We start from the raw sequence: 23,206 nt of genomic DNA, 5'->3' as shown, positions 1-23,206 counted from the left end.
AAACAGAGTGCCCGGAGAAAACCCATGCAGAAATGGAAAGAATGTGGAAGACTCCACAAAGACAGGGGCTCTGGCCTGGAATTGATTTTTTTTTCTTATCAATGTTATAATGAAACTACATTATTTAAGGACCTGCTGTACTTGCTTTTTCTTTATTGTTTACTGTCTGTCCAGCCACACTTCCCCTTCCCCTCCCCCTTGCTGAACAAGAAACCAAGTTCTACATGCACAAGGATCTTTGTTTTGTTCTCTGAAGTATCTCAGCATCTGGAATTGTGCCTGGCACATATTAGGTACTCAGTAAATTATTGTTAAATGAAAAAAATAATAAAGCCCATATCCTTCCAATGAATCTCTCTTACTCAGTTTAGCTCAAGTGTGCTACCATTGCTTGAAAGCAAAGACCCCAACTGAGAGTGCCCTTCTCAGCACACCATGACTCCAAAAGAGCCTGCTATACCTTTCTGCACTAAGAAAAGGATCAAAATCAGACAGAAAAAGAAAAAATACAGACTTCCTGATTGTCTATATATAAACTCGGCTGGTCCTTTTGGCCACCTGTGTTAGTCAGGGATCCCTAGAGGGACAGAACTAATTGGAAATATATATATCCATATATATATATATATCCGTATATATAAGGGAGTTTATCAAGTATTAACTTACATGATCACAAGGTCCCAAAATAGGCCATCTGCAGGCTTGAAGAGCAAGGAGAGCCAGTTAGAGTCCCAAAAACTGAAGAACTTGGAGTCTGATGTTCAAGGGCAGGAAGCATCCAGCACGGGAGAAAGATATGGGCTGGAGGCCAAGCCAGTCTCACCTTTTCACGTTTTTCTGCCTGCTTTATATTCGTTGGCAGCTGATTAGATTGTGCCCACCAGATTAAGGGTGGGTCTGCCTTCCCTAGCCCACTGACTCAAATATTAATCTCCTTTGGTAACACCCTCGCAGACACACCCAGGAACAATACTTTGCATCCTTCAGTCTGATCAAGTTGATACTCAGTATTAACCATCATGCAGCCCTTGTGGGTAGAAGTCAGTAGAAAAGTCGGTTGACCCAGGGCCAGGACTCCCAGCTGTGCCTGCAGATCCTGCTGCTTCTGGACGTGTGGCTTTGGGCATCACTAAGCCTCCCTGGACCTTAGTTTCTTCATCTGTAAAGCAGATCTAAAAACCCCTATGCTTCAGGGTTGTTGTGAAGATTAAATGAGATCCTGAGTATCCGGGACTCTGAGGAGAAGCCCCCCACTCCTTACAGTCAGAGCAGCTCTGCGTTGCAAGGAAGGATTTGGACTCTGGGACAGGCAAACCAGTTCAAATCCCACCTTCGCCACTTAGTGCTGTGCAGCCTCGGGCACATCACCTGGCTCCTCTGTGCCTCCATTGCCTGGTCTTTAAAAGGGAGATAATTAGCATAGCCTGCATCCGAGGACAGTCATGGGGATGGCTGAGTTCATGCCTGTGTTTTACCCCAGTGCCTGGCACATGTAAAGTGCCCAATAATAAGTTGCTATTGCAGGGGCTTAATAAATGTCATTTCCCTCCTCATGACGAGAGCTTTGGCACCTGAGCCAGATCATTTATTTCTTTTTCTCTTTTGATGCCAATGATGACACATAACTTGCCCCAACAATGTAGCTCCCTGGGAAGATTTTGATGGGATAAAAAAAATGTGTTTCTTGGGCTTTCTACAGCTACAGCCCTATGACTCCTGTCATGGAACTGTCAAAACAAGCCTGAAACATGCATGGGCTTTCTGCCAAGTCCTCTTGGAGAGGGAGAGATGTAGTATGCACTCCTTCCTTTCTCTCTGCACTGTCCCTACTCCCACCCACCCCAATCCTTCTGCAGCAACACACTGTGTCAGCCGTGCTTGAGTGGTTTGGTAAAACAGGGCTCATTTTAGCTCCCTTTGGCAGAACACAGGGTGGTGTGGAGACGGCCTGAGAGTAGAGGCAAGTGAAAATGGTTCAGAAATGCCTGGGAGATGCCATCAGTTTGTACCAGGTGCTAGACACTAGGGTTATGGCTGCTGTGCCCTCGTGGTTGACTTTGAGTCATGGCTTATGAAACTCTGCATGCTGATCAGGAATCAGAGCAACTAAGGACAGACAAGGACACCCATCTACCTTGAATCAGGTCCTTCAGAATGATCCGAGATGCCAGGGGCAGCAGGTGGCTGCCAAACCTTATTGCCAAATTGTCATAGCTCCTTTGTCGTTTCTGGTTTTGATATGAATCTTGTAAAACAGAAACGCTCCTGCTTCCTAAGGTCTTGGAGTCAGGAATTTGTAAAAAACAATTTCACTTCAAGCTTCTACAAACACACCATTTCCCCTGCCTCTGCTTCCCTGTTGTGACCAGGAAGGAAGTACTATCTTACAGTTAACCCTCCACATGAGATAAATAGGACTCTTTTGAAAGCCACTGTATTCCATCCATAAATTATCAGCTGCACAGATGCAGACCTCTGGCTGACAGAAATCACTCCTCCAAATCCCCACCACGTATAGGCATTTAGAAACAACTCATTGTACTTCACTGGTCCCGTTTCCCTTTAGAGACGTTTATAGTGGTCAAGACTCTTGGATACAGATGACAGAAACCCACCTGAAATTGACCTAAGCACAAAAGAAGCACAAAAGAAGACATACTATTCCCGTGATAGAGACACTTAGGGGTAGTTCAGCTTCAGGCACAGCAGGATCCAAATGTCAAAAAAATATTTCCAGCCAGCTGCGGGGGCTCATGCCTATAATCCTAGCACTTTGGGAGGCCAAGGTGGAAGGATGGCTTGAGCCATGAGTTTGAGACCAGCCTGGGCAAGATGGCCAGACCCTGTCTCTACAAAAACTAAAAATAAATTAGCCATTCATGGGCAATGTGTGTCTGTAGTGCCAGCTACTCAGGAGGTGCAGGTGGGAGAATGCCTTGAGCCCAGGCATTCCAGGCTGCAGTAAGCTATGATCGCACCACTGTAGTGCGAAACAAAGGGAGTCTGGGAAACAAAGGGAGACCCCATCTCACTCTGTTGAGCTCACATATATAGCTGGATATATATATAATATATATATAGCTGGACATATATATATGTGTATATATAACCATTTTATTACCTACATCTTACACCTTACCTACATCTTACCAGTTTAGCCTCCCCAGGACAGTGAGGTTTGCTTTGCCAATATTTCCAGCAAAAATCTTAGCAAAGGATGGTCATGTCTCTGAGTGGCCCTATCTGCGTCTCATGCCTATCCAGGACCCAACCTCTGTGTTTAAGGGTATATAATAATACCCTCACACGATCCCCATGTTAATAGCTGTTATTGACTACTATGTGCCAAGTCTTTCACTATATCATCGCTCATCTCACAACAAAATGAAAGATATCTATTTACTATCCCCATTTTTCAAGTGATGGAACAGGATTAGAGATGTTAAATAACTTGCCCAAGTTCACATCCCCCAAATGGAGAAATTAAAATTTTGGCTCAGTTCTCCAGGACTCCCTATCAGAGTGCCAAAATGGCCCATCTCCCTGCAGCTGCAGAATAAGTGAGCTGTCTCATAAAATGTGCATTCAAGGCTGAGGCAGGAGAATGGTGTGAACCCCGGGAGGCAGAGCTTGCAGTGAGCCGAGATTGTGCCACTGCACTCCAGCCTGGGCAACAAAGCAAGACTCCGTCTCAAAAAAAAAAAAATGTGCATTCATTCCATAGACATTAATTAGGCACTGCTCTGTGCAGTCACAGATTATGACTGGAAGATTCCTGGGGCATTTCAGCACTCCAGGCACTAGCTTCCTCAAGCCCCATATGGACCCTTTCTGGAAACTCACCTGGCTATAGTACGACCGTGGTCTCTTGAGAGACACATGGCTCCTCTGGTAATTCTGGGTAGTAGAACCTTTCCAAAGAGGAATAAGTCACCATTTGCAACTTCTGCCCTACCTGTTTGACTCACTCTCAAAAAGTCTGCCATCTAGGTAAGATAAAAACAAAAAGGGGGTCACAGACCAAGTTTGCTTGGTCCCTATAATATTTTTTTCTGAATTGGATTTGTTGCCAATACTGAAAAGATAGGACTTTTATTTCACATTCAAAGCCATGTTTCCGGTTTCTTCTAAATATATCAAATGTGGCAGTACTGAGGCCAGATTCTTACATGGCAAAGGTCAGTGGGAACTGACAAGAGGACTGGCTGCTGCTTTGGGGTGGGGCGTGTGCTCTCCAGTTTGCCCTAGTCCCTTTCATTCCTTATTGCCTTACACCAGGGCTGCGTTACTCATTGACTTTACCTGCTGAGTGAGCAGCACAAATGAAGTGTGAAACAGCACAAAGAAGAGGCGATGAGCATGCAGAGAGAGGAGCAATGAGTTCCCCTGGGTGGAGAAGGAGAAATGAGGAAGAGGCCCCAGCCTTAAAGGAGGAGTAGGGTTTTAAATATCAAAGTTTCTTCATATGTAGGGTGGATTATTATTGGTAGAGTGGAGCACTGTGGGGAAGGGATTTTCCAAGGTGAGCGAGGAGCATGGGGAAGGCTACAGGCAGAACGTCCACCTGGTGTTTGGGGAGCCCTGACCTTTGAGGCAGTATGTCAGGAAGTCACGTAATGGAGAACAGGCAAGATAAAAGACCAGCTGGACTGGATTCTGCAGCGGCCTCACCAGCCCACCGGGGCCTCCGAACACGCGCGCACACACACACACACACACACACAGCCCCAACACACACAGGAGCTCATGGGTCCAGAGGTGCACTAGTGCCCACTGGGCCCTAGGGACCTCCAAGTGGGCCTGAGGCTGGGAAGCTGTGCTCCAGACTCAGGCATACCCCGTGCTCCCCATGAATGTGATTGTATCCCCCACCAGCCTGGTGGGCATCTTGACCCATCCTGCAGGGGTCAGGGCCTCTCGCTTCTCCTCCCAGCGTCTTTAACACCTGCCACCCTGGCTGCTCCTAAGCCAGCCTCCTCTCAGAACAGGGGCGTGTCCCCAGCTGATTCTGGGTCCCAGGGTTCTGTGTTGCCCTCCTTGGGCTGCGGCCAGTGAGGTGCATGAAGGGAGGGCAGGGAAGAAACAACCATGTGCCCAGCACATCTGGTGCTTCCTCCAGCCCCGCTTTGAAGGTTGACATCCTTATCCTGACTCTCCAAGGAAGAGTCTGAAGCTCACAGAAGTTGATGACTGACTGCGGACGAGGCCTCTCAGCATCCATCTCATCCTTTGTAGAATAAGGATCATGTACAAGTCCCCCCAGTTTTTTGTGAAATTTAGAAATAGTGTGTAAAGTGCTGGCCTGCTGCCTTGTATGCATTCATTAGTTAAAAATAATTAGTGAGCATCTATTATACCCCAGGCACAGTGTTTGGCATTAAGTTACAATACTCAACAAGGCAGACTGTAGACAGTTACAGTCAGGGGTGTGTGTGTGTGTGTGTTTGTGTGTCTGTGTTGAAATTGTGTGTGTGTGTATGTTGGGGTTGTGTGTGTGTGTTGGATGTGTGTGTGCTGGGTATGTGTGTGCTGGGTGTGTGTGTGTTGGAATTCTCTTTGTTGGGGGTGTGCATGTGTGTTGTGTGTGTGTGCTGGGTGTGTGTGTTGAGATTGTGCTGGGCTTGTTTGTGTGTATATTGGGATTCTGTGTGGTGTATGTGGTGTGTGTTGGGATGTGTATGTGTGTTATGGTTGTGTGTGTGTGTGTTGGGTATGTGTGTGGTGTGTGTGTGTTGGGTTTGTGTTGAGGTTGTGTGTGTTTTGGGGTGTGTGTGTCGAGATTGTGTGTGTTGGATGTGTGTGTGTGTTGGAGTTGTGTGTGTGTTGGGGCTGTGCATGTGTGTGCACTGGAGGCATGTGTACGTTAAGGTGGTGTGTGTCTGCTGTGTGTGTGTGTTGGGATTCTGTGTGTGTGTTGGGGGTGCATGTGTATTGGGGTGGTGTGTGTGTGTGTTGGGATTCTGTGTGTGTGTTGGGGGTGCATGTGTTTTGGGGTTGTGTGTGTGTGCATTGGAGGAGTGTGTGTGCTGGGGTTGTGTGTGTGCATTGGAGGTGTGTGTGTTGGGATTGTGTGTGTGTGTTGGGGGTGCATGTGTTTTGGGGTTGTGTGTGTGTGCATTGGAGGAGTGTGTGTGCTGGGGTTGTGTGTGTGCATTGGAGGTGTGTGTGTTGGGATTGTGTGTGTGTGTTGGGGTTGTGCATGTGTGCATTGGAGGTGCGTGTGTTGGGGTTTGTGTGTGTTGGAGGTGCAGGTATTCGGGTTGTGTGTGTGTGTTGGGGTTGTGTGTGTGCACGTTGGAGGTGTGTGTGTGTTGGAGGTGTGTGTGTTGGGGTTGTGCGTGTGCGTGTTGGAGGTGTGCGTGTTTTGGGGTTGTGTGTGTTGGGGTTGTGTATTTGCGTTGGAGGTGTGTGTGTTGGGGTTGTGTGTGTGTGTGGGTTGGGGAAGTGAAGAGAATAAGTGACCACATACCACACAATGGAAAGGTGGACGCCGTGGTGTTTTCGGAAGGATGGCAGCAAGTCCCAGGGATAATACTGGATTTGGGAGTTCCGGGAGGATGTGCCATCTCCATGTGTTTACAAAACAAAGAAAATCAGTGTGGCTGCACCAACAACATGCCTTGGAGACAGGAGAGAAAGGAGGACAAAGAAGAGCGTGGGCTTAGATGGGGCCAGGTCAGGCAGGACCTCACCCACCGCGTGAAGGGGGTTGGTTTTCATTCCGAGGGCCCTGGGCAGCTGTGTGGGGGAGGAAATGAAGGGGGTGGGGGTTCCATGCAGTAACCTCCCAGCTGGTCCTTTCGCCCGCCACAGTTATCTCAACTCTGTAGGCAAAGCAATCCTGTTAAAACGTCCATTGGATCACACCGCGCCTCTGCTCAGCACCCTTCAATGGCTCCCTGTTTACTTCTGCGTAAAAGCCGAAGTCCTCACAAGGCCCTGAGTGACCCGGCCATTACCTCCCTGCCCATTTCAGGCAACCCCACTCACCACCCCGCTAAATGAGATGACCCCAGCCACAGTGGCCTGGCTGTTCCTGGAATGACAGGCTTCCCGCTTAAGGCTGAGATGGAATAGGGACCCCCTCTTAGGGCCTGCTGCACCCCTCACCCCCACCCCCACCCCCACTGCCCAAGTATGAAAATAAAGGAAAAATATTTAGTTCCTTCACGGGAGAGTCCAGGCACCCAGCTAGCCCTGAGGAGTAAAGGAGCCACCTGAGAAGTGAGGAGAAATGCAGATAGATCCCCACCAAATGGATCCACTGGCACACAGACCTCAGACCGGGGGAAACCAAGACAGAGCTCTGACCACCTGTTCTTTGTTCTCAATTTCTTCCTGAGGGGCCTGGAGGAAGTCACGCCCACGGGTCAAATCTTACCATTCCTTTCTGCTGACCCCAAGATTTTAGAAAAAACTTCGCTTTCTTAACCAATCACAAATCAGAGTCTGAACCCACCTATGACCTTTTAGCCCCATGACTTCAGATATCCCACCTTTTTAGGCCACATCAATGTGTAACCCCCATGTGCTGGTTTATGATTTTACCTGTAACTTCTGCTTTCCTGAAATTTTTCCCTGCCTGAAAAAACCCTTGCATGCAAGTCATCAGGGAGTTCAGGTCTTAAGTGTGAGCTGCCTGATTCTCCTTGCTTGGCGTCCTGCAAATGAATGCCCCTGTTTCTCTCACTGCAAACCCTCGGTGTGGACGTTTGGCTTTACTGCACCAGGTAGGAAGACTCCATTCAGCTCCACCCTGCCTGAGCCTCTAGAAGGAATGCTCTCTCTTCTTCCCTAATCACCTTTACATCTTTGCTCAGATTTTACCTTCCCAGGGAGACTTACAATGACCACCTACTTTTTACTCAAGATTGCTCCCCATGGTACTCCTAATCCCCCCCTTTTTTTGTATCTTGCTTTGCTTTTTCTATAACCCTTATCTCCTAACATATTGTCCATGCCCTCTGGCCAAAATCCACCAGGAACACGTACGCAGCTGGGTTGTTTTTTTTTTTTCTGGGGGGGTGGGGTGGGGTGGAGAGGACAGGGTCTCACTGTTGCAGTGAAGGAGATCACATACCAGGGGATCTGAGGGTGCCTCCCTCATTGCAGTCATTGGAGCGTGCAGCGGCACCTGTGCTCCTGGTGGCCCTTGCCTGGAGAACATTGATGATCCTATGTATGTTACTTGTTTGCTATGTTTTTCTTCTTGTCTTCCCCTTCTAGCTTCATGGAGGTAAGGATGTTTTGACTGTTCTGTTAACTGATCCAAGTGCCTAGAACTATAATCACAGTAGAAGCCCAATTTATGTCATTTGCTGAGACGGGGAAGCCTGGAAAATGAGCAGGGTTTGCAGGCTGGGGCAGAATTAGGGAGGAATTGATAAGCTTGAGCTATTTCCAGTCACAGAATCATCGGTTCATCTTCGTATGTCAACCTCACCCACCACTCAGCAGTGATCACAGCCCTGCCTCCCCCCACCCCTCACCACAGGCATGCCTCAGCCCTCAGTGAGCCCCTTAGCAGCAGCACATGCAGCACCATTAAAACACACCCCAGGTGCCATTCTTACCCGGTTGGCACTCCTGTGATTTTTAGAGATGAGGAAACTGGGCAGGGCATGGTGGTTCACACCTATAATCCTAGCATTTGGGGATGTCCAGGAGGGAGGATCACTTGAGGCCAGGAGTTTGAGACCAGCCTGGGCAACATAGCAAGACCCTACCTCTCCAAAAAAAGTTTTTAATGAAAAAAATATTTTCAGAGGTGAGGAAACTGAGCACAAGAAGAATAAATAAGTTTTGAGCAGCCGAGCTGGAATTTGAATATAGATCATCCAACCCCAGAGCCTAAACCTCTCAGAGCATTTCATGGCCATCAACTTAGATGCCAAGAAAGGAAGATGGGGTGAGGAGGTGCGGCAACACCAAGGCAAACTTGATTTGAGGTGTAGCAAGAGGAGATAGTTTTCTTTCTGTTAGGAGGATGCTGTCTGCAGCAAACACTGCTCTGTGTCTCGTGGGAAACCCCACAGGCTGCCCAAAGCCCTCACAGATGCCCAGTCCCATTCAGGCCTGACTCGTCCCATTGAGTCAGAAGGGTCTGGTGCCTCTGACACGATGCATCAACTGGGGCATTCATAAAAATGAAAAAGGAGCCAAGCCCGGCCCTTTTCCCCTATCAAAGGAGAGCAGCGGAGATCTGAAAAAGAGGGTGATTAACTCCACCAGACACTCGAGTTGCCATGGATACTACCGACCAGCATGACACCTCTTCTGCCCCTTGGTTCTGAGGCTGCCTGTGCTCTCCAGCCCTGGCAGAGAGAGTTTTTCTCCTCACTTCCCCAAAACTGGTTCTAAAAGCACAAAAGGCATTTGAGGACTCAGAGCAGGGGAGAGCTCATTCCATGCCATGTCATCTTTGTCAAAACTACATTTTTCTGTCTCTGTTGCACATCATGTTAGCTGTATTCATGTTAATGGGAGCTTGTGTGTGTGAGTACAGCTGTTCTAGAAAGTATGTATCTGCTCTACGACTTATGATTAAATACCTTGGAGGTCTGAAGAGAGAGAACTAAGAGGCAAATTAAAGAGCTTTGTGTGTTTTTTTTTTTTGCGGGAGGGGGGCAGGGGAACAGGGTCTCACTCTGTCACCCCGGCTGGAGTGCAGTGGCATGATCATAGCTCCCTGCAGCCTCCAACTCCTGAGCTCAAGTGATTTTCCCACAGGCACAAGCAACTGTGTCCAGGTCCATGAACCCTTGTGTCTGTGAATATGTTTATTATAATGATTGTCACTGGTGATCTTGACAGCTATATTAAAATTATTGTTATCGGTAAAATGAAACCTAAACTTTGCCACTAAAGTGAAGTGCCCATATACGTCCAACCCAAGGACAGTGACTGATCTTTGTGTCCAGACTCAAGCTCTTACAAAAAACTGTGCCAGTCACTAACATTCTCAATAAACACTGATCAGATAATCATATTTGAGAGCTGCTTTTAACTTTTCACATACTCATCTCATTTGAGCTTTACAACTACATGAAATCAACAGTAAGTAACAACTGTCTAACCCAGGCCAAAATCAGTAATATGAATTATAATCATTTTTAAATGCTACAGCGGAAACATATTTGAAATGCACAATGCAAGGTAGATTAATGGAAGGACAGAGGGATGACAGGTGGAGATGTATGTGAACAAGAAAATACAGCAGAATGTCAATAGTAGAATGCCTAGGTTGGACAAATTTCAAAGGTCCTTTTATTCCCCCAAATTCTATGTTTTTATATTTATTTTCTAAGTATTTTTCAGATACTCTAAAATGAAGATAATTTAACATTGGTCAGTTAAGATCAATTTAAGGTTAATCTCTGCAGCAACTCAGAACTGATCCGAAATTTATCAGTCAGGGGCTAGTGTATGCTGTGGTAGCAAACATCACTAAAATCTTGGGACTTAAAACTACAGAGGTTTATCTCTTGCTTACACAATATAGGAACCACAGATGAGCTGGGGGCTTTGTGCCTGCATCGCCATTGACACTGTCCTCTTTGTTGTTCTCTTCCAGGGCCCAGTGAACAGAGAGCCCCTGGACATTGCCGGAGGAAAGGAGAGAGCCCAGCAAAGCACACAATGTATCAGGCTTTTCACGTGTCATTGGGTGAAAGGAAGTCACATGGGCCAAGGAGGGGAAGCAGGTGTCATCAGAGCAGTTCCACAGTCCTCTAGGCACAGTAACAGGCATGCTCTTCTGTCCTTCTCTCCTTTTAGATTGTAAGCTACCCGAAGTCAGTCTCCATGGGTTTTTTTCCTTATATGCAAACCACCATATGACAGGTGTGCCGGATAATAACTCAGGTATACCTGAGAATGACCCTATAGTCCAAGAATGTTGGTTCTGAGCTCCAAACTAAGGAATCTAGGAGCTGCCAACCCAGAGGTTTACTCCTTATCTATGGAGCATAGCTGAACCCCTGGCCCATTTCTTGGAACAGGATGTGCGGGGAACCAAGGCCCTTTGTTTTGAGCTAGGTGGAGGTGGCCAGGTAGAGGTCGCCAGGTAGAGGTGGCCAGGCGGAGGTTGCTAAGCAAAGATTGCTATATTAACTGGGTGCTTTTTACAAACCATAGCGGTTACCCCATTCATCCAGCCACTCCTGGACTCCCTGTATGTTTAAGTTCCCCAATAAAACTTATGTCTTGCTCACTGTCTCTGGGTCTTTTCTTCGGCCTCTCAGACACGGTGCCCTCCCTGGGCTTGGACTCAGTGGGGGTGCTACCACTACTACAATGCCCCAAAAATGCCCACCTCTCTTTCTGACACTCAGTAAACATCTGCCATTGGCAATGATTGAGCTTCTAACATCTTTACCCTATGAGGAAAAGCAGCTCTTTTCTATGTATGATACTCTTACTTTGCTGGCTCAAGGATGGTGTTCAGAGTGGGTCTTAGAACCTGTGGCACAAAAGCCTGTTGTTGTTTTCTTTGCCTGGTGGAGATTTGAGGCTCAGCAGTAGGAGGGCCTCTCTTTCTGGAGGCTCTCAACCTGAGGCTGTGTTATTGTGTCTCTGCTGCAGGGAGCAGGGAAATAGGGAATCACTTAAGGACCTTGGGGCTCCTGTGGAATTTCTGCAAGAGAGAGGTGATAATAAAGACTCAATGGAGTGGGACAATTGGGAGGGACGTAGCTATTAGCAGTCTGAATAAAAGGGAAAAGCAGACTTTAAAGTAACCCTAAGGCTTGTTTTCGAGACAAAGATCTCATCTCCTCATTCCTGTGGCTCCCTAACCCCCTGTATGCCTCCCCTCCACAGATGTCTTTGAGTCTCTGTCTTGCAGTGATGTATGAGGCCAAGCCCCCTCCCCATAGGCCATCGAGCCAGATGATTCATGCTGAACAATCTAGTACATTCTAACACAGCCTTCTGTGAAAGGCAGCTTGGCTCCAAAGCTGCAAAATACAAAGCCTTTCACAGCAACAGCCAAACAGGTATATAAATGAATCAATATGCAAGCACTCAGCACATTCACACATATTTACTACAGGAACACGCTGGACCAGGCCCAATACCTGGGCTCCTAACTGTGCTAGTCAATATCACTTGTCAATTAAAACCTAAAGGAGTTTTATCACTCCCCCTGACACCCCAGACTCCTGGCTCATAAAATGGATTTCAAGTCAGTGTAAATAGCTTGCTTTGCCCAGCAGCTGTGTTCCTGAAAAGTTTCTTGTAAATCAAATCCTCTTTTAAAATGCATGAAACTTTCTGTTTAAAAGGAACCCTGTGATTAATCCTTTTGTAAGGCAAAACATCTTCCTGTAATATAAAAAATACTACTACCACCTCCCCCCATCTGGCTCTTCCTCCCCTTGCCACCTCGTGGTTGCCACCTGCCCACTTCCACTCCATTCCATAGGTCAGCCTTAGGTGCAAATACCATTTTTAAAGAGGATTCACATTTTTGTGACTTGGAAGCAAACCAAAGACCCATCTTTTTAACATGTATCTTACAAATATCCTGGTTGAAAAGCCTGCAGAATATACATCACTTGTTTGCAGATACCACAATACACAATCACCAGAAATGCTGATGAGCTTGGCTATGAAAGGAATGAGCTGATGCTCTCTGAGAAGATGGCTCATCATCCCTTACTCAAAACAAAATCGAAGGCAGCATCTTGGAAAGCAGGTGGAGACACGATTAAGGACGCCTTTACTTCCCCTCCCCAGCTCACGCCACCGCTTCCTGCTAGTGAAGATTGAAAAGTAGAATGAATCATGGAAAATACCATTCTCCAAACGTCATTGGGAACATCAGTCTATACTTTTGCCTAAAAGTGAGACTAAAGATTAGCCCCATGTTTCTCCTTCTTCCAACATTTCAGATTTTCGCCATGCCTGTGAGCCACCTGTAGCATTACTTACTCGGTTTTAGTTAAATTGACTCCTTCTTACTTAGCCTCACGAGAACTGACGGCCAAGGAAGAGCTTTCCCCTTGACCCTCTGAAGGTCTGCTGAAAAATCAACTCACAAAAGGCAGACAAATGTGTGTAATATGTATACACAGGAGCCTTGAGAATGATGATGCAATTCCCTCATGAGGTTCCAAAGCTTGCATACCCTCTCGAGGTTATAGAAAGAATGCACGCTCAGAGCATGGCCCAAAACAGGTTAGGTTGGTAGATCAAGTTTAGTGCCAAGGCAGGTTATGAGAGGGGGAGAGGAAGGGGCTGGCTACCAAAGGGGGTCTCGTTATGTATAGTAAGCCTCTCGGGTGGCAGCCCTAAAGAGAATATGTGGTAAATGTCCCTTTTCTGACATTTAAAGGGTCAGACTCTCAATCTCCCCTAGATCCAGGAAAGGCCTAGAAAGGGAAGGCCTGGCTGCATCCATGGAGATTCTCTACAGATGCAAATTACCCCCACAAAAGACAGCTTTGCAAGCCACTTCTGTCTGTTGGCTCTGTGGCAGCCATTTCAAAATATGTCAAAGAAATAGATTTTGGAGTAAAATATCTTTATTTCCTTCAAGAAGCAATGAGATCCATGAAATCGCAGGTTTAAGATGTAGTTATATCTTTTCTAGAACACGTTAATGTGAGCTTATAACTGAAACCACCTTTGGAAAAATTGTAACGGTGAGAAAATTATGACAGTGAATGAGATCTGATCTAACTCACTTCCATCTTGCCTTTAACCTCCAAACTGCCCTAATTATTCCTGGGCCTGGTCCAAGTTAACTTTGGGAGACATTTAGTTTATACTTCAAATGGTAATAGCCCTTCCCTGAAACTCTACCGCTTTTGTAAAGCTAATGAAAGACCACCAGGTCAGGAGGATGACAGGAGCCTGAATTCTGCTAACACATAAAGGATTACCAGTCATTATGCTCGGGTTCACAAGATTTGCAACTTCCCCAATTATTCCTGCAGATAACATTACTCTTATAGAACCTAAGATTGGCCTCTTAAGATGTCTTTTCAGGTGTTTTCATTTCTGATGACAGATGGCTCCACCTGGACCTACCAAGGGGTCTGGTGGTCCCACCCAGAAGCAGACTGAGCATGCAGGAGGATCACTTTCCAGGCCCCTATGATGGCATCCCCAACCAATCAACAGCACCCATTCCCTGGCCTGCCAAACTATCCTTGAAAAACCCTAGTCTCTACATTTTCAGGGAGGCTGATTTGAGTAATAAAATCCCAGTCTCCCATTCAGCTGGCTCTTACTCTAATGCAATTCTCCCATCTTGATAAGTCAGCTCTACCTGACCAGCAGGCAAAATTAATACATTGGGCGGTTACATAACTATTTAAAAATGGGTTCATCCAGGTGCTACCTAAAGTCATTCTGTGGGCCACTGTTGATACACATACCACACTTTGCCACCACACTTTGAATGGACAAGGTAACCAAATATGATTGAGCCATGCTAGTCTTAATTCCCTTACCATTGTTTGCCTACCTGTGCCTGCATTCATTCAACAAACATTGGTAACTACTATGCATGGGCATTGTACAAGGCATGAATGAGGAGAGAGGAGAGACTCTGTGCCTTTGAGAGCTTACAGTTTGGTGGAGGAGGCTGAAAGAGAGAGAGTTGTGATCTAGCATGTTGTACAAAGAACTGGAGGAGCACAGAAGAGACATGAGCTCTACTTCAGTAATAGGAACTTCAAAGACAGCACTTTGGCTGGGCTTAGAAGGGTGAGCAAGATTCACTCCAATGAGGGGAGCGAAGAGAAGACGTTCCAGGAGAGAAAACAGCAGGGTACAAAGGCTCAGAGGCATGTGACAGGAAGATGCAGGCAGAAGGGGTGGGCACTCTGGCTGGCAGGAGAGGGGACAATTTTTTAAAAATCAAATTATGGGGGTCTTTGGTGTGGACTTGGTGATAATGTCCTCAAGGTTACATAACTATTTAATATTGTTGCATGTAACAGACTTCCTTCTTAAGGCTGAATGATATTCTATTACAAGTTGTTATAGATTGAATTGTGCCCTCACCCAAGTGTAGAAGCCTTAATTAACCCCCTATATAACTACATTTGGAGATAGGGCCTTTAAAGAGGTAATTAGGATTACATGAAGTCATAAGTGTAGAGCCCTAATCTAATAGGACTACTGTCTCTATAGGAAGAGTAAGAGACACCAGGGAGGCACTTACACAGAGAAGGGATGAATGGGAGGACATGGCAGGAAGGCAGTCCCCTGCCAGCCACGGAGAGAGGCTTCAGATAACCCAACCCTGCCACACATTGATCTTGGACTTGTAGCATCCGCAGCTGTAAGAGAATAAATTTCTGTTGTTTAAGCCACCCAGTTTGTGATATTTGGTTATGGTGGCACTAACAAATTAATAAATATGTATATATGACATTTTGTGTATCCATTCATCTGTCAATGGACATTGGGGTTGCTTCCACTTTGGGGCTATTGGAAATCATGCTGCTATGAACATGGGTGTGCAAAGATCTCTTCAACACCCTGCTTTCAATTCTTTTGGATATATATCCAGAAGTGGAATTGCTGAATCATATGGTAATTCTATTTTTAATTTTCTTGAGGAAGTTTCATACTGTTTTCTGTAGCAGCTGTGCCATTTTACATTCCCAGCAGCAGTGCACAAGGGTTCCTATTTCTCCACATCCTCACTAAAACTTGTTCTCTGTGGTTTTTTTTTTTTTTTTTTGATAGCAGCCATTCTAATCGGTGTGAGGTGGTATCACATGGTAGTTTTTCTTTGCGTTTCCCTATTGATCAGTAATTCAGTGATATTGGGCATCTTTTCATGTGCTTATTGGCCATCTGTAAATCTTTGGAGATTCAATGTATATTCAAGTCCTTTGAACATTGCTGAATTGTGTTGTTTCCTTTTTGTTGTTGAGTTTTAGGAGTTTACTATATATTATGGATATTAATCCATTATCAGTGTCTTCTTATATTAATAAGAAAAATAAAGCTAAACAGTGGTAAAGTGTTGGGGCAGCAAAAATTTTGGGGGGGTGGTATGGAGAAATAATGGGTGATGTTTCTCAGAGCTGCTTCCAGCAGGATTAGGGGCGGCATGGGAAAGTAGAGTGGGAGAGATTCAGCTGAAGGAAGATTTTGTGGTAAGGGGTGATATTGTGGGGTTGATAGAAGGAGCATTTGTCATATAGAATTATTGGTGATGGCCTGGATATGGTTTCATATGAATTGAAAAACTAAATGGAATAAGAGAAGGAGAAAAGCAGGTATTAAAGGACTAAGAATTGGGAGGACCTAGGACATCCAATTAGAGAGTGCCTAAGGAAGTTCAGCATAGCCCTGCCAGCAAAGATTATTTATTTAAGAGTTAAGAGTGGCGGTTTGGGGATAGCACCAGGAGATATCAGCTGTGATGGCTTGGAGAAACAGTGTAAACCAGCAGTGTAAACAAGAGCAGGGCATTTATGAATAGTTGAGAATGGTGAATAAGAGTATGACTAGACAGAAGATAGTAGAGATGACAAGTTTTTTGGGGCACAGTCCAAATTGGTCTGATGTCTGGAATGAGACTGGGACCTAATAAAAAGGAGGATCTATACAGGAGCTCAAATGGGCTGTACCCTGTAGCATTCCAAGGACAGGCCTGAATTCTGAGAAAGGAAAGTGTTAAGAGTATTGTCCAGTCCTTTTTAAGTTGGTGGCTGAGCTTGGTGAGGTGTGTTTTTAAAAGACCATTAGTTCACTGAATACCAAGAGCCTGAGAAACTGCTTGGGTGAGTTGACTAATAAAGGCTGGTCTGTTATCAGACTGTATAGAGGTGGGAAGGCCAAACTGAGGAATTATATCTGACAGAAGGGAAGAAATGACTGTGGTGGCCTTCTCAGACCCTGTGGGAAAGGCCTCTACCCATCCAGTGAAAATGTCTACCCAGACCAAGAGGTATTTTAGTTTCCTGACTCGAGGCATGTGAGTAAAGTCAATTTGCCAGTCCTGGGCAGGGGCAAATCCCTGAGGTTGATGTGTAGGGAAGGTGGGGGGGCCTGAACAATCTCTGAGGAGTAGTAGAATAGCAGATGGAACACTGAGAAGTGATTTCCTTAAGGATAGATTTCCACGATGGAAAGGAAATGAGAGGTTCTAAGAGGTGGGCTAGCAGCTTGTAACCTACGTGGAAGAGGTTATGAAATGATGACAGGATAGAATGGGCCTGTGAGGTTGAGAGGAGATATTTTCCTTGGTCTAAGAACCATTTGCCTTGTGTGGGAAGAGATTGATGGGTGGAAGTTTTAGTGGGGGAGTAGGTGGGAGTGGCCAGATGAGAAGGAGAAAAACTGCCATGAGGGATAGAAGTTGGAATGCTAGCTGCTTTTTTAGCTAACTTACCGGGATAAGCACTGTTCTGACCCATGGGATCTGATGCCTTTTGATGGCCTTTCCAATGAATGACTCCAGCTTCCTTTGGAAGTAAAGCGGTTTTGAGAAGCATTTTTATTAAAGAGGCATTAATGATGGAGGACCCTTGCGTAGTGAGGAAACCTCTTTCAGCCCATATAACAGCATGGTGGTGGAGGATATGGAAGGCACATTTAGAGTCAGTATAAATATTGACGTGTAGTCCCTTTGCAAGAGTGAGGGCCTGAGTTAAGGCAATGAGTTCAGCTTGCTGAGAGGTAGTGGAGGGGGCAGAGTGGTAGCCTCAATGATAGGTGTGGAAGATATTATAGCATAGCCTGCCTTTGCTGGTGAGTGGTGATTAGGCCTAGTGGAACTGCCATCAGTAAACCAAGTGTGTTCAGGGTGAGGAACAGGAAAGAAGGAAATATGGGGAAATGGAGTGAATGTCAGGTGGATCAGAAAGATACAGTCATGGGGGTCAGGTGTGATATCAGGAATAATATGGGAGGCTGGATTGAAGTCCAGGCCAGGAACAATGGTAATTGTGGGAGATTTAACAAAGAGTGAGTATAGCTGAAGGAGCCAGGGAGCAGAAAGTATATGCATCAGGTGGGAGGATGAAAATAGATTTTGGAAGTTATGAGGACTGTACAGAGTGAGTTGAGCATAGTTTGTGATTTTGAGGGCCTCTAAAAGTATTAAAATAGTGGCAGCTGCTGCACACAGACATGAGGGCTACGCTAAAAGAGTAAGGTCAAGTTGTTTGGACAGAAAGGCTGTAGAGGGTGGTCCTGGTCCTTGTGTAAGAATTGCAACCACACAGCCCTGCACTTCAGCTCTGTGTAATGAAAAAGGTTGGGATGAGCTAGGGAGATCTAGTGCGGGAGCAGCTTTTAGGGCTGTTTTTAAGGAACAGAAAGAAGAGTGGAGAAAGGATTTAGGATCTGTGGGGTCAGCTAGGTTTGCTTTTGTGAGTTTATATAATGGTTTAGTCAGGATGGTAAAACTAGGTATCCAAAGGCAGAAGTACCTAACCATGCCTAGGGAGGAAAGGAGTTGTTTTGTAGAAGGGATTGGGGTTTGGGAGATTAGCTGGACATAATCAGCAGGGAGAGCACTTGTGTTTTCATGAGAATTATGCCGAGATAGGTAACAGATGAGGAAGAAATTTGGACTTGACTGAAGTAATGGGGGCTGTCTGTGAAGCCTTGAGGCAGTACAGCCCAGGTAATTTGCTGAGCCTGATGGGTGTCAGGGTCAGTCCAAGTGAAAGTGAAGAGAGGCTGGGATGAAGGGTGCAAAGGAATAGTAAAGAAAGCATGTTTGAGATCCAGAACAGAATAATGGGTTGTGGAGGGAGGTATTGAGAATAGGAGAGTATATGGGTTTGGCAATACAGGGTGGATAGGCAAAACAATTTGGTTGATAAGGCACAGATCCCGAACTAACCTGTAAGGCTTGTCTGGTTTTAGAACAGGTAAAATAGGGGAATTGTAAGGAGAGTTTATAGGCTTTAAAAGGCCATGCTGTAACAGGCGAGGGATAACAGGCTTTAATCCTTTTAAAGCATGCTATGGGATGGAATATTGGCATTGAGCAGGGTAAGGGTGATTTGGTTTTAATGGGATGGTAAGGGGTGTATGATCAGTCACCAAGGAGAGAGTAGAGTTGTACTATACCTGTGGATTAAGGTGGGGAGATACAAGGGGAGGATGTGAAGGAGGCTTTGAACTGGGGAAAAGGGTGGTAATGAGGTGTGGATGTAGCCTTGGAATAGTCAGGGAAGCAGATAATTTAGTTAAAATGCCTAGACCTAATAAGGGAACTGGACAGGTGGGGATAACTAAAAAGGACTGCATAAAAGAATATTGTCCAAGTTGGCACCAGATTTGGGGAGTTTTAAGGGGTTTAGAAGTCTGGCCATCAATACCCACAACAGTTATGGAGGCAAGGGAAACAGGCCCTTGAAAAGAAGGTACTGTGGAGTGGGTAGCCTCCATATTGATTAAGAAGGGGATGGACTTACCCTCCACTGTGAGAGTTACCCGAAGCTCGTGTCCATGATGGTCCTGTAGGCTTCCGAGGTGATCAGGCAGTGTCAGTCTTCAGCCGCTAAGCCAAGAAGATCTGGAAAGGAGTCAGTCAGAGAGCCTTGGGCCAGAGTTCCAAGGGCTCTAGGAGTGGCTGCTGGGTGAGTTGGACAGTCCAATTTCCAGTGGGGTCCCACACAGATGGGACACAGCTTAGGAGGAATCCCAGGCTGTGGGCATTCCTTGGCCCAGTGGCCAGATTTCCAGCACTTGTGGCAAGCTCCTGGAGGAACACCTGGCCACTGCGGTTCAGGCGTTTGGAAGTTCTTGTGTGCTGGAGATGTGGCTGGGGTTTGTCTCACAGTGGAGGCAAGGAACTGCAACTCAGAAATACGTTGCTACTTGGCTGCCTTTATTATTATACACCTTGAAGGTGAGGTTACTTAAGTCCTGTTGTGGGGTTTGAGGGCTGGAATTTAATTTTTGGAGTTTCATTTAATGTCAGGAGCAGATTGGGTAATAAAATGTATATTGAGAATAAGACAGCCTTTTGACCTTTTAGGGTCTAGGGCTCTAAAGCATCTCAGGGTTGCTGCCCAATGAGCCAGGAACTGGGCTGGGATTTTATATTTGATGAAAAAGAGCCTAAACACTAACTGATTTGGGAAAGGTCGGATAAAGAAAAAGGAGTGTTAACCTTGACTCTGCCTTTAGCTCCAGCCACCTTTTTAAGAGGAAATTGCTGGGCAGGTGGGGGAGGGTTAGTCACGGAACGAGACTGTGCCCAGACCGGGTGTGAGGAGATGGGGTGATAAAAGGATTATAGGGTGGGGGAGCAGAGGCTGAGGAAAAATTGGGAGCTACCTTGGCCTGGCTATAAGCAGCCTGGGGAGGAGGGGAGAGGTCGGATGGTTCCATAGAAAAGGAAGATTCAAAAGAGGAAAGACTCAGTGATGCTTGGGGTTGGGACTGAGGGGGCAGGCAGGAGAGAAAGAAGGAAGATTTGGGATAAGTTGCATTGGGAACAGAGACTAGGGAGGGACCAATGTGTAAAAGAATGCCTGGACATCAGGCCCCTCAGACCATTTGCCCATTTTAAGACAAGAATTATTTAGATCTTGTAGGATGGAAAAATCCAAAGTGCTATTTTCTGGCTATTTGGAACCACTGTCAAGTTTGTACTGGGGTCAAGCAGCATTGCAGAAGAAAATAAGATGCTTAGATTTTAGGTCAGGCAAGAGTTGAAGAGGTTTTAAGTTCTTGAGAACACAAGCTAAGGGAGAAGAAGGAGGAATGGAGGGTGGAAGGTTGCCCATAGTGAAGGAGGCAAGCCCAGAGAAAAGAGAGAGTGGAGACATGGAGAGAAGGGGTCAGCGGGTGCTTGCCCCCCAGGAAAGTGGAGAAGGGGTAGAGACATGGAGAGAAGGGGTAATGGGGTGCTTGCCCCCCAGAAAAGCAGTACTTGCCGCTAAGCGTGAAGAACCAAGGCAGGCATCCACACATGGTCAGACACCTCTGAAACTTGGGTGAATAATCAGGCAGGCATCCCCACGCAATTAAACACCAAAGGAAAACTGTCTTCCTGAGTCCATGACCGGCACCAGAGTTTTGGGTCCACCGTTAAAATGCGTCTCCTTTGTCTCTACCAGAAAAGGAAAGGAACTGAAATTAAGAGAAGGGAGAGATTGAAGTGTGGTGCCAAGATTGAAAGGAGAAAGTGGTTGAGGTATAGTGAGAGAGGTTGGAGAAGAGAGTAAAGAGAGGCCGCTTACCAGATTTAAAATTGGTGAGATGTTCATTGGGCTGGTTGGTCTGAGGACCCGAGGATGTAGGTGAATCTTTCTCATGGAGTAAAGAGCAGGAGGACAGGGGATTGATCTCCCAAGGGAGGTCCCCCGATCTGAGTCATGGCCCAAATCTCACCTGATTTCACTCACGTCCATGTGAAGAGACCACCAAACAGGCTTTGTGTGAGCAACAAGGCTGTTTATTTCACCTGGATGCAGGCAGGCTGAGTCTGAAAAGAGAGTCAGTGAAGGCAGATAGGGGTGGGGCCGTTTTATAAGATTTGGGTAGGTAAAGGAAAATTACAGTCAAAGGGGGTTGTTTTCTGGCTGGCAGGAGTGGGGGTCACAAGGTGTTCAGTAGGGGAGCTTTTGAGCTAGGATGAGCCAGGAGAAGGAATTTCACAAGATAATGTCATCAGTTAAGGCAGGGATGGGCTATTTTCACTTCTTTTGTGGTGGAATGTCATCAGTTAAGGCAGGAACCAGCCATCTGGATGTGTACATGCAGCTCACAGGGGATATGATGGCTTAGCTTGGGCTCAGAGGCCTGACAATCAGGTATATGATTTGTAAATATTTTCTCCCATTCTATTGGTTGATTTTTTTACTCTGTTTATATTGTATTTTGATGCACAATTTTTAAAAACTTTCATGAAGCCTAATTTGTCTATTTTTTTCTTTCATTTCCTGTGCCTTTGCAGTCATTTCCAAGAAATCATGACCAGATCAAATGTAGTAAAGATTTTGCCCTATGTTTTCTTCTAAGAGTCTTATAGTTCTAGGTCTTATATTTAAATCTTTCATCAATTTTGAGTTAATGTTTGTGTATGGTGTTAGCTAAAGGTCCAACTCAATTCTTTTGTGTGTAGATATCCAGTTTTCTCAGCACAATTTGTTGAAAAGATTATTCCCCATTGAATTGTCTTAGCACCCTGATCATCATCTGGCCAGTTTATTTCTTGGCTTTCTGTTTTATTATATTGCTTTATATGTCTGTCATTATGCCAGTACCACACTGTTTTGATCATTATTGTTTTTTTGAAACAGAGTCTAACTTTGTCACCTAGGCTGGAGTGAGGTGGTACAATCATGGCTCACTGCATCCTCTACATCCCTGGGCTCAGGTGATACTCCTACCTCAGCCTCCTGAGTAGCAGGGACACAGGGACACACCAACATGCCCAGCTAATTCTTGTATTTTTTTCTTTTTTCTTTTTTTTTTTTTTTTTTGTAGAGACAGGGTTTTGCCATGTTGCCCAAGCTAATCTGGAACTCTTGAGCTCAAGTGATCTTCACACCTCAGCCTCCCTGCTGGGATTATAGGCATGAGGCACCACATCTGGCCAATTACTATAATTTTTTAGTAAGTTTTGAAGCTAGGAAATATGAATCCACTAGATGTATTCTTTTTCTTAGGATTGTTATGGCTGTCCAGATTCCCTTGAAATTTCATGAAAATTTTAGAATATACCTTTCTATTTCTCAAAAAAAGTCACTGAGATTTTGATAGGGATTTCATTGAATCTGTAGATTATCTGGCATAGAGTAACATCTTAAAAATACTGTCTTCCAATCCTCGAGCATATGATATATTTCCCTTTATTTATGTCTTCTTCCATTTCTTTTAACCATGTTTTTTAATTTAATTTAATTATTATTATACTTTAAGTTTTAGGGTACATGTGCACAATGTGTGGGTTTTTAACATATGTATACATGTGCCATGTTGGTGTGCTGCACCCATTAACTCGTCATTTAGCATTAGGTATATCTCTAATGCTATCCTTCCCCCCTCCCCCCACCCCACAACAGTCCCCAGAGTGTGACGTTCCCCTTCCTGTGTCCATGTGTTCTCATTTTTCAATTCCCACCTATGAGTGAGAACATGTGATGTTTGGTTTTTTGTCCTTGCGATACTTTGCTGAGAATGATGGTTTCCAGTTTCATCCAACTCCCTACAAAGGACACGAACTCATCCATTTTTATGGCTGCATAGTATTCCATGATGTATATGT

At 45.5% G+C, this 23,206-nt stretch overlaps 1 long non-coding RNA gene across 1 annotated transcript in view; it reads left to right on the top strand.

The window, feature by feature from the left end:
* LOC129493304 (uncharacterized) overlaps window positions 1-11,210 on the top strand; it is a 36,440-nt gene extending 25,230 nt beyond the window's left edge. Inside the window, exon 2 of the long non-coding RNA XR_008661109.1 lies at window positions 10,574-11,210. This is a non-coding gene — a long non-coding RNA (uncharacterized lncRNA). The remainder of the gene's footprint in view (window positions 1-10,573) is intronic.
* Window positions 11,211-23,206: the final 11,996 nt, after the last annotated feature.

This window comes from Symphalangus syndactylus, chromosome 11 (assembly GCF_028878055.3).
Source record: "Symphalangus syndactylus isolate Jambi chromosome 11, NHGRI_mSymSyn1-v2.1_pri, whole genome shotgun sequence".
Taxonomy (NCBI): domain Eukaryota; kingdom Metazoa; phylum Chordata; class Mammalia; order Primates; family Hylobatidae; genus Symphalangus; species Symphalangus syndactylus.
This window is presented reverse-complemented; position numbering and strand designations above follow the sequence as displayed.